Here is a 12,189-nt window from a genome sequence, read left to right on the forward strand (position 1 = left end):
ATGGTAATGCCAGATCTAATTGGACTCCTGACCAAATCCCTCAGTGGAAATGCTATTGCTATTGGCGATACTATCTAACATTTTAAGTGCTTTAAGGTTCCAAAACTTTATTGCATTACATCATATTCTGTTGTATTATATCATATGCCTATTAAGTGATTTAACTGCATATTATGTTAACACTTTACAATAATATTGGACTTAGGAAGTAAGCATTGTCAATATTGCCCTTTGCAGGTGAGGAATCCAATGTCTGAGTGAAGCTAAGTAATTATCTTAGGTAACACAATTAGTAATGGCCGGAGACCTCTACCAATGTCCATCTGAACCAAAGCCTACCTCTTCCAACCATTCTATCATTATTGGAATAAGACTGAAAAAGTAGAAAAACAAATTGGTTTCTTACACAAAACTTCAAAATGCTTTCAACATAATCCATCTTTCAACACTGTAAGGAAATGAATTCTCATAACACCAACACATGCAGTTAACACAAAAAACACATGGAAAACATTGCATTTTCCTGATGTGCAAATAATTAGATCTCACTGATAATAGACTTTACACCAAATAAACAGACAGCTCCATAGCTAAAATCTCATACAATAAGACTATAATTCTTCAAATGTATGCTTTCAAAGGTATTCTCTAAACTCTCAGAATCAAGGGATTTGTTTTTTAAAAAAAAAAAAGAGAAAGAAAGAAACATGGCCACTAAATTGATGGGAAGAAAAGAGAACAATAAGGGTTGGCAAAATGCAATGAATCTTCAAGTATATTTTTTGTACCAATTAAACTTTATTATTCGGTTTGGAAGATTTCTCTCCCTCTCTGATTCCAACCTTCTTTTGAGATTTTATTCTGAGAATCTTTACTGCCTTATTTCTAGTTAAGATTGCAATAATTTGTCATTGGTGAGCACTTTCTTAACTATTCCTGTGTTAGAAATAAAAGCACAGTGTTGCTTAGGAGGTTATTTCTAGGGCCCCGCAAAGCCAAGCACTATAAAATGGTTAACCACTAAAGGTGCGAAGCAAACTCATAAAACAACACATAAAAATGTGTCTTGCTTCCCATTTATATGGAAAGATGGTGCAGTTCAATCTTTTGAGCCAAAGACTATTGTAGAATTAAAGTTTCAATCAGAGTAGGAATGGGGAAACATTTCAGTCTTTCTCTTTGACCCTCTTTTCCTTGGTTGTAAAACTGCCAAAATAAAAATCAGGAGCTTTGTTGACTTTCCATTGGCCTTTTGTTACCTCTCTCTTTGTTACACACACACACATACACACACATACACACGCACACATATAGGCACATATTCTAAATGCAATCTTGTTTTTCTTTTTCTTTCTTTTTTTTTTTTTTGGCAGTACTGGTGTTTGAACTCAGAGTCTCATGCTTGCTAGGCAGGCACTCTACCACTTGAGCTACTCCTCCAGTGCAATCTGGTTTTTCTAGCTCATGTTACTTCAGAAAAAAACCTCAAACTTTTCTAAAACAGATCTCCACCTCTTAGAGAAGCACCTTTCTTTTTTTTCTTATGTAGATTGCTAATTAAAAGAAAATAGGAGAATGTGGCTGTGTTCTTACTTGCTAGAAAAGCTGTTAGCCCAGCCATTCAAGGGAGCTTATCCTTTTAGAAAGACTGAGTTTCCCCGGGGCGCAGCAGGCAGTCATGCCACCATTTGGGTCGGCCAGTCATGTATGGTTAGTTAGCTCTTCCCAGCAGCAGCTGGGGCAAGCGTCAGAAGAACAGGGAAAGATTACGTCACCAGGAAGCCAAGAAACCAGATTCCAGCTCTCATAGTTTAAACTCAGTGTCTGAAGACAAGTGGGTCAGAGGAGTCAAATTTGGCATCCAAAGGAAGCAAAGGCCATCAAAGGTGAGCTATGACCTTAGGGCAGTGACTACACTGCATTTCCTGTTGGTTGTGGACATAGATTATGTTAGCCAGAAAGAGAGCTATGGTCCCTCGTATTCTGTACCAACGCCATCTGTGCCCTTCCTTTTATACCTGCTTAGCTATCTCCATTTCTGCACACTCAAACCAGACAGCTTCCAACTATGCATACCTCAGTGTGGTGGGGCCTTTAGCAGGCAGGGCCTATGGGGCCTGTGGGGGGCATGCCCTTGTAAGAGATTAACATAGTTCTCCAGAGACCTCAGTCTCTGTGATTTCCTGTCTTTCCATGTTTTCTCTTCCTCCTACACTCACTCCCACCCATGTGAAGCCATCTGCAGTGAGGTTGGCACCGTGTTGCTTAGATTTTTAATCTCTAAAACCATGAGCTAAATAAACTTCTTTTCTTTACACATTACCCAGACTCAGGCATTTTGTTGTAGCAATGGAAAACAGACAAATACACAGGTGAATCAAGGTGAATCACTCACAGTATTTCACCCTTGGTCCCCTGCCACAGTTCCAGGAAACAATGTAAGTCAAGCCTGGCAAATCAGAGTACTTCCTAGGATGTTTTTTCACAATTAAATTGGAAGAGACATGGGAGTGTTATAGTATCTGAATGTGCCAGAGCCATATTACCCACCATGAGCCTGTGTTTCATTATGAGGATGTGGCCATGGGCAGAGGGAAGCAGAGAGTTGAGGTGGTTTCCTGACCGCATCTAACTCCCTTGTTCCAGTGGTCCCCACCTCTCCGGTGGGTTTGCTCATGTGTGCCACTAAATTTTTCTTCCCTCTTTCAAATGAGTTTAATCCTGACTAGATCCAACCTTTCATGGAGTAGCAAAGACATAAATTTAAGAGAAAATGGAAAGAAGCATCTCTACATGATGAGACACTTTGATGAGAAATGACAGGTGACAGCCCAACACCCAAGAGCTTAAGCACAAACACATTTTATAATTCCATAGTGCTGTGCTCCGTGTTTGTAATACGGGCCTCAGATCTTTGCCAAAGGCTCAATAGAGCCTTGTTTAAGTTAGGGATGAAATAATAGATTTTAGAAATAGTTAAACCCAATTTTTTTAAGCTCGGAGTTAAAAGGACTGGGTTTGGCTGTTAAGAACTGCCTGCTGAGTTCCAGATAAATAAAGTACCTTTAGAGGATTTATTACCATATCAAATTTATATTTATCCAACACTGAAATTTTCTCTCACAGATGCTAGCTTCCATTCCAAATGCAAACACTTGAATAAACATAGATTTCCCTTGTTTTCTCTCTCATTTTCTCTCCCTGTCATTTGGTTTCCTCCCTTTTTTATTTTTTGGGTTATTTGTCCCCAGCTTGCTCTGTCTTCAGCACTGCCATATTCTGTCCTCTGGAAATTCTTTTCTGTTTTGTTTTGTTTTGATCCAAAGACGCTTTAGTTCAAAATGCAGGGGCTCCACCTTCCAGGAGTCCACCTACCGTGCTTTCTCCAGAGCCAAGACCCAGCTTGCAGCCTAGGGACCGCTGACCAGATCCATGACTCCCTGTCTCCTCTGTCAGTGAGGCTCTTCCCAAGACTGCATCCTGCAAAGGTAGGCTCTGCCCTGCTTTTGCCAGGCTCCCACAGGAAAAGAGTCCTTTTGGTAAATTCACGTTCAGCATCCAGAACCTTGCTACCAGCCTTCCCTATCCAACTCTAATACCCTGTAATGATTGCCTTCCTCTGGGACCCTGCATATCCTCCCCACCTGCCAGACCCCCTCCTGGGTACCTGTTTGTGCCCTACTACTCCTGTCATATCCACCGTGCTGTCAGATCCCTGCCTGCTCATGCCAGGTGTCTTTCCTTCCATTGCGCCTCTCTCCACCGTCCACCAACTCCACTCAGGGCTCATCTTGGTCCTCATCACAGCTGCGGCTGCAGGGAATGTTCCCCTGCCTGGTCAGTGCCTTGCCCTCTTCATCCTATTCTCCTACCCTTTTAGAGCTCTGTGAATTTCTACCATCCCATTGACGCTCTTAGCAACCCCTTGGGTGTTTTTAATCTAGCATCCAGTTCCTTGTCTCCCTTTGCACTGAATAAATGCACTATTCTTTTATTAGTATAATTTCATGGCTATATGATTTTCATACCATTATGCATGTGGATCTCAAAGGTCGCTTTTCCTAATTCTTCTAAACTTTATAGTGAATGTTACCAATAACATGTAATTCATATTGTTTTTACCTATCTACCCTTACCCCACCACCTTTTAAAGATCTTTTTACAGCACTACCTTCCCACTTCTATTTTGCATTGTGTTATTCATGCAATCTCTTTGCATACAACTTTCTTTTTGTTCTGCTATTAAACTTTCTGGCTTTTTTTTTTTTTTTTGAAGCAGGGTTTTGCTAGGTAGCCCAGGCTGGTCTTGAACTCGCAATCCTCTTGCCTTAACCATCCACATGCTGGGATTACAGACATGTACTAGCACACCAAGGACTTTCTAACTTTTTTTTAAAACACTCAGCTACTCTTGCCAAATTATTCTTTTCATAATTCTACTTTGTTTGCAGAGGTGGACCTCTACTCTCTAGTGTTTGGTCTTAAGTAGGTGCAATTTAAATTTTTTGAAAATTTAAAAATTTACTTGGGATCTTGCCCTGATATTCTCAAATCAAACATAGTAGTACAGGACAGAATAATTATGTATTTATCATTTGCAACTTGCTCTTCAACTCCATTGCTAAGTAGGGGAGGCATCTTTGGGCTACATTTTTTATTATTTCCTCATCAGCAAGGCAACCTAACTGATATCCAGAAAGAAAGCAGAATTGCTTGATCCAACTTGTCCAGTACTTTCAAAATCCTCAACACATTAATTCCCCCTTTTCTTATTTTAATGTTCTAATTATTTTTATGCCTCTAAAAATTAAAACCTTTCTAAGTATCAGATACTGCTCACTCTTGGGGTGTATTCACACCCAATCCACTGGACTCTGCATCTGATTCCTCCTTGCCCTGAGTCACCTCCTTCAGTTTCACCCCTCAGTCTTGTGATACTGCAGTGACAGTCCCTATGGGGCTTCACCACTGCTATCATTTGGAAATGAAATGGCCCCCAAAGGTTCATGTGTAAATATTGGTTCTCCAGCCCATGGCACTGTTGTCAGGTGATGAGACGTTAAAGAAGTGGGACCTATTGGAAGGGGATATTGGGACCCTGGCCCTTTCCTGTATCTCTCTTTGCTTCCCAGCTAAAATGAAGTGAGCAGCTTCCTCTACCACTAATTCTGTGTGCCTCATACAGGCCCAAAATCAATGGGACCAATTGCCTTGAACAGAAAACTGTAAAACTGTGAGCCAAAATCTTCCTTTCCTCTTTGTAAGTTGCTTTAAATGTAATTTGTTATAGCATGGGCAAGCTGGCAAACAGAGCCTCGCTTTTTAATAACAGTGTCCCATCGAAGCACATGGAGCAAGTTCTTAATTTTCTAGGTACATTTTTGCATTGTAATAATACAAAGGAAAAATGGTTTTCCTTAAGGAAAATAGAAAAGAAAATTGAAACAATGAACAGCCGTAAAATATGGTCAAAAAATGTGAAGAAAAAGTTGAAAGTAATTCAAATGGACAATAAACATCTGGGAGGAGGGTCAGATTTGAAAGTCTTTTTTTCCCTCTTTTGTACTTCTTCATGTTTTCCAAATTGTTGATGATATGTAAACTTTTATTTTTTTTAAAAAGCCAGCTTTTGGAATCCAACATCAGTGCCCATCTGTTTCCTCTTTTCTCTAACTTACCTCATTCACCCCAAAAGCAATCCTGTAGAGAAAACATCTACACCAGCTACTTTTTTCTGTTTTGTTTTGTTGTTAATATTGCCCCAGTAGTGTTCTCTGTTCATTGAAATGTGATTGAAATAGAATCAGAAACTTGCCAGTTACTAGAATGACACAATGATGAGAGCAGACAATGGTGTGGTATTTACAGAACCCAGGAACTGTTCATGTGTGTGTGTGTGTGTGTGTGTGTGTGTGTGTGTTTAAATTCTCACATGACAGTTGAACAGAATATATCTTAATACTTCCCCTCTTTTATGGGTGAAGAAACAAGTGGCCTGCTCAAAATCACAGAGGAAGTGATTTACTCATTTTGTATACAAGCCTGTATTCACAGAGCAAGTGATTTACTCATTTTGTATACAAGCCTGTATTCGTTTTTTAAGTTTTAGTTGACAAAAAAGTAATTGTACACATTTCTAGGGTATTGTGGGATTTGAACTCAGGCTTGCACTTGCCAGGCAAACACTTTTCCACTCTGTGATGTTTTGATACATATACACATTATGTAATGAACAACTCAGGGTAATTAGCACAGTATCATTTCTTTGTGGTGGGAACATTCAGAATCTTCTCTTCTAGTTATTTTGAAGCATACATTATTTAGGGTCACCTTCTGTATGATAGAGTGCCAGAACTTATTCCTCCTGTGTAACCTTAACTTTGTACAATGCTCATCCCTGTCCCCCTGCTCTCCCAGCCCCCCCAATAACCATTATTCTGCTTTCTTCTTCCATGAGATGGGTTTACGGAATTCTATATATGAGTGAGATTATGTAGTAGTTGTCTTATTTCATTTAACATAATGTGTTCCAGGTCCATCAATGTTGTCACAAGTGACAAGACTGTGTTCTTTTTGTGGCTGAATAGTACTCCATTGGGTGTATACCACATTCCCTTTACCTGTCATCCATTGATGGACACATGGCTGCTTCCATACCTTACTATTATGAATAATGCAGGAATAATGAATCAATGAATAGTGAATAATCCTGTAAATAACACGTGAAGATGTCTTTGGCATACTTACTTCAGTTCTTTTAGCTATGTACCCAGTAATGAGATTCAAGCCCATTCTGTCCCAGCAGCACATGAGATACGACTTCTTCAGCACTATCGTAGACACACACACACACACAGGGTACTAGTGCCTCTTATTTCCTTAATTTTTTTACTGTTCTCTATATACTATTGCAACCAAGATTTGGGTAAAGTAAGAATTTTTGGGCTAGCAGGGTTCCTTAATTGCCATTTATAGTATTATTTCTGTGGAAAGAAATCATGAATTCCAAATAACTGACCTTCAAATGGTATTTCTGAATAGTCTATGTGAAAGGTGGGGGTTGACTGTCTATCTCACAAGGAAATTATTGCCAAGGGTAAGACATAATTTCTGGAAAGTATTTGGCCTTTGAATAAACCCAGGTCATCCATCTGGAGCCAGGACTTTCCTCTGAGAACTCTGCACCAAGTACTCACAAAGTGAGCAAGGATGTTGCAGTAACACCAAGTCACAGATGTAGTTCTGGAAGCCTAGAATGTCCACATGAGCCCCACATGCTTCTGGAAGACTCTTTCTGGCTGCTAGGCCTTTTTAAAGAACAGGCAGAAAAAAAAAAAAAAAACATGAAAGCTGCCGGTTCCTTGGCTCATTCAGAAGTGGATGGATGTTGTGCTCTGTACTTCAGACATCTTAGAAGGGAGGACTGGCTGAGGTCAGGAGAACTGAAGCTGCATCATTCTGATTTTTTTTAAATGTAATCTAACATAGGCTTGGGTTTGCCTGTTAGAGGTACATCATATAGTCAACAGGTTGCAACAGTTTCTCACTGGTTCTCTCAATCCACTTTCTAATTGCAGTAGACAATCTGATTTCCTTCTCCTCCTTCTCCTCCTAGCAATATTGGGATTTGAACTCAGGGATTTGTGTTTGCTAGGCAGGTTCTCTATTGCTTGAACCACGCCTCCAGCCCATTTTGCTCTGGTTATTTTGAAGATGGGGTCTTGCTTTGTGCCCAGGCTGGTGTGAGCCACGATCCTCCTATTTTAGGGCCTCCTGTCTTAGCTGGGATGACAGGTGCTCCACCACCCCCAGCTTTTTCCATTGAGATGGGGGTCTCACAAACATTTTTGCCTGGCTGGCCTCAAACCATGATCCTCCAGATCTCAGCCTCCCAAGTAGCTAGGATTACAGGCATTGAATTCACTTCATTACACTTTCCAAAATGTAAAGCCATCAGGGAAGCTTATATTATACACACACAGCACAGCATCAGCAAGACACTCACCTTAGAGAACACACATTGAGGTGTACATGTTTTCTGTCTTTTCATTAAGAGAAAGGGGGGACACTTGGAGGTAACAGAAGAAATTTCTCTAGCTGAGAATAAGTTTAGGAAAAAGTAAAGATTGACTTAAAATTTTTATGTGCAAAACCACTTCTTGAGGAAAACCAAAACAGGCTATTAATGGTCCTAAATTGCAAGAATATTAGCCTCATTATCACAAGATGGAAGTTTTCCAAAACCAGGAAAGAACACAACAAAATCTGGCCTTATAGAAAAAGCAGTCTTAGTCACCTGGCTTTCCAAAAAGTGTGTTCTCCAGCTTTATTACCCTACAGGAAAATCCTGAATAACAAAGAGTGACCTTTAGCAGTGATGGCTAAGGAACACATTCTTTAGATATTCAATAAGAGTTTGCATCAGAGCACTACAATAGACATCCAATTTTGATACATCTTCTTTTTGTCATTGACTAATTTTTACACATAACCGAACAACATGGAGCAATTGCAGTTGCCTCAGGTCCTCAAAGTTGATAAGCCTGTGGATAATCTTCATGTCAAGTTATCTTAACAAATCGTAGCTAGTTCTTTTTGTCCTGTTTCATGAAGAGAAAGTCTGTTTTTAGAAAGAGAAAAAAGGGGTTTTTAGTCATTCATCAGATCTGTTCTCTCTACATCCCATAATGTGTGTTTGGACCTCCTGAAAACACCACTGGAACATTCTCATATAAGTATTCCTCACCAGCGTCATTTTATTGCATTGCCAACTGTAATTATTAATTTTTGTTAGTTAGGTTTTCTATTGATTAGTTTTAAGTTTGGTGATACTAATAACAGATTAGAGCTATACTCTCCAATGTGACAGCCACTGGGCACATATGGCTATTGAGCCCTTGTTATGTGACTGGTCTAAGCTGAGATGCACTGGGAATGTAAAATACTCACTAGATTTGAAAACTTGGTATAAAAGTAATAGACTGAAAGTCACTATCAGCATCATAGTTATTATACTGCAAGACTTACCGTGGATACATTGATTATACAAAACACACTTTTAAGATTCACTTCATCCATTCACCGCCCTTCCCTGTTCTGTCCCATGTGCCAGGTCTAAAAGGCTGAGCTCTGAAAACTCTGTCACTCAGATTTTGTAGATAGCAGGTCCCTGATTTGATTTTTTTTCTCCTTTATAACAACAGAACAACCCCAAATCCAGGTCGTGCAGACAAAATATCTTATATTAAGTTAAGATGAGTTTGATGCATTAAAATCATCGTGTTTAAGCTGGGGGCATGGCTCAAGTGGTAGAATGCCTGCCTTGCAAGCTCAAAGCCCAACATCCTCCCAAATCACCATGTTCTTCACTATCCAAATGAATGTGTGTCACACTAGGCTACACTATCCATTCAATATGATTTCACCACTCCCTGCAGGATTTGAGACACTGTACTGAGGAACCTGGTGACAAGAAAGATGCAAGCTCCTGTTTCACTTGAAGAATATAAGAAAGTGAGGAAAGCCTACAGAAAACAAAAATACACAGCAGAAAGAGTAAGTGTCCATGGAGCTATGAGCAAAGGCAGAGTTTGGGTGTTTGCAGACAGAAGCATTGTGTGAGTGCAGTCTGTTTCTCGCTCATTCTTGAAAGCATTTCTCAAGCAAACAGTAAGAAATGCCACCACTGACTGGAGTAACAAATCTGTGTAAGGCAGTACCAGATGCTCAAGATATACATGGAGCTAATGTTAATCTAGTAGTCCTTCTGTGCCTGACACGCTCTTAAATAAATAACAATTATACCTACCACTGCTATAGTGTTTGTAAGGTTTGAGACACTTTACCTATTGTAACACATCTACTGCTCTTAAGAACTTTACAAGATAAATACTATTGTTGTCCTCAATTTACAGATGGAAAACTGGGACACAGATTGGTCCCAATTTTTTTTAACTTGTCCAAATTTCCATCAACAATAACTGACAGAACTGAGATTCAAGCGAGATAGCCCAGCCACCAGAACTATACTGTTAGTCAGTATGCCCTACACCCTCTTGCAGGCTGAATTCATCTTCACTGTCCCCCTATAAAATTCTGAGATGGAGTGAGGTTCAGAAGAGCTTCTGTAACTTGCCCAAGATCATGGTGCTATGTACCAGTACGCTACTTTCCTGTAATAGTCTTAGAAAACTAAGTGGGGACAACTGTAGAAAACTTTTAGTCTAAGGATGAATTCTTTGGTAAATCTGTCATGATTTCTTATGTCAGTGTTCTTCATATTTTTCCACATGCCTCATGGTCTCATAGAGTATCCTGGAGGTCCACGTCTCATGGTCTCATACCCCACGGTCCGGAGTATGCCAGCTACTCACTGTATGATTCTTTCCCCACACCGCATTCTGTAGGTGCCTTCTTTGCTCAAGACTTTGCAAAGTCTTCCTCCTTTTCCTCCATTCACTTCAGCAGCACTAGACCTTTGACAGTTGCCCTACTGCTATTTCTTATCAACATCCTTACACTGATGTGGGAGAAGGGAATTGATCCCAGTGGCCTCACGGATTGCCCTGCTGTGTCCTAAACCAATCTGCATAACGTATCGACCTACTCAAATGATTGGCTTGGGGATAGGTACAGTGGGCACTAGACTCTGACTCCCATAGGCTTCAGAGAGTCACCTGTGTGCACCTGTTCTCCACTGTGAGTTCAATGACGTCCTATCAGTAATCAGTCAAGGTAAGAGAATTTATGCCCTGCAAACGAAATGTCACAATCAGGGCTGACTTGCTTGCTTTTATTCTTCTCCTTTAAGAAAAAGAGAGAAGAGGAAGAAGAGGAAAGAGAGCTGTTAAACATTTGCCTGGACACTACTGGATGAACAGGATCTAAATTAGGTCCTTGAGCCACAAGGAGATACTTAACCCAATTTTGGAGGAAACTATTGAAGAGTCTCTTTGAGTAGAGGGTTATAAGGGAATGAGAGCTCTGCTCAGAATCCATTTGGACCTCATAGAAGGACTGAACCAGAGGGTAAAATTCACTCAATAGTTTCTGCTGGGTATTGAGGGGGTGGGGGGGAGAGGGAGGGGGCGGAGTGGGTGGTAAGGGAGGGGGTGGGGGCAAGGGGGAGAAATGACCCAAGCCTTGTATGCACATATGAATAATAAAAGAAAAAAAAATTCACTCACAAAAAGGAGTCACTCAGACAGGTTCAGAGAGATCTGGAGACAGAGCCCTGACGGTGTGGACTTCTGAACCAACCCCTTGCAACCTGTGTACCTCTTCTGTCTTCAGTTGAATGAGCCAATCACATCTCTGTTTTAAAATTAGGTCAAACTGATACATTTATGAGCTTTAGTTGATACATAGAGCTATGCCTTATGAGCGATGCCACCATTTTGCACAGCCCTGGGGGCACCATTGACGTTGAAATCTGTGAAGAGGGAAGTCCTTGGCATTGGGCTGTATACAGCCAGTACAGCCCTACATGTAGCTGTGTCTAAGAAACTACTTTATCCATTCCCTATCATTCAGCAAGAAACCAAAATTCCCTCTCAGCCCCTATTTTATTTCATTGCTCATTTTCATTAATCTCTCCTTATTACTCTGTCACAAGCAAGACACCATTGCCCTACTTTTATCTTCTTGCTCTTTCCAACAGCCAACCTTTACTGCTTTCTACCCTTATTTCACGTTTTCTGTGGCCTCTGGGAATCCCTGGGAGGAATGAATAAACCCCTTAATCCTAGCCAACTCCTTCAATTAATCAGTTTCCTCACCAGTCTTGCAAATGTTCATGCAGTTATTTTGCTTTCTGTTCCTCCGACTGGCCTATTCCTCATTCTCCAAATATGTCCAGCTAAACATGTTTCAGCACCTCTGTGTGATGCTCTCCTTGCCTTCAGTTCCACAGTCCCTTTATCTTCCCCTATTGAAATCTCATATTTCCTCCAAATCCCAATTCAGAGTTCTCTCCCTTATGATTGTCTTAGTCCAATATTATTATAAGAAACAGACCCCTTTAGCCAAAAAAGCTGATTTTGTTGGATAGAAATATAAGACTGACCCACCAACTGAAAGTTTGAAAGGCAGCCAGGTCTCAAGTGAGACTGGAGTCAAAGGAACCAGAGATCAGAACTGGAAATTGTGTTCTTCATTTCTGGGGTCCTAAAGCCTCTCTCTACCTCACTC

At 40.5% G+C, this 12,189-nt stretch overlaps 1 long non-coding RNA gene across 1 annotated transcript; it reads left to right on the plus strand.

Annotated features, from left to right (window-relative positions):
* The first annotated feature begins 1,772 nt into the window (after positions 1-1,772).
* On the plus strand, positions 1,773-11,036 carry LOC141414069 (uncharacterized). The gene is made up of 3 exons (XR_012439167.1): positions 1,773-1,886; positions 9,438-9,555; positions 10,811-11,036. It is a non-coding gene; the product is annotated as an uncharacterized lncRNA (long non-coding RNA).
* Positions 11,037-12,189: the final 1,153 nt, after the last annotated feature.

The sequence above is a fragment of the Castor canadensis genome, chromosome 11 (genome assembly GCF_047511655.1).
Source record: "Castor canadensis chromosome 11, mCasCan1.hap1v2, whole genome shotgun sequence".
In the NCBI taxonomy this organism is placed as follows: Eukaryota; Metazoa; Chordata; class Mammalia; order Rodentia; family Castoridae; genus Castor; species Castor canadensis.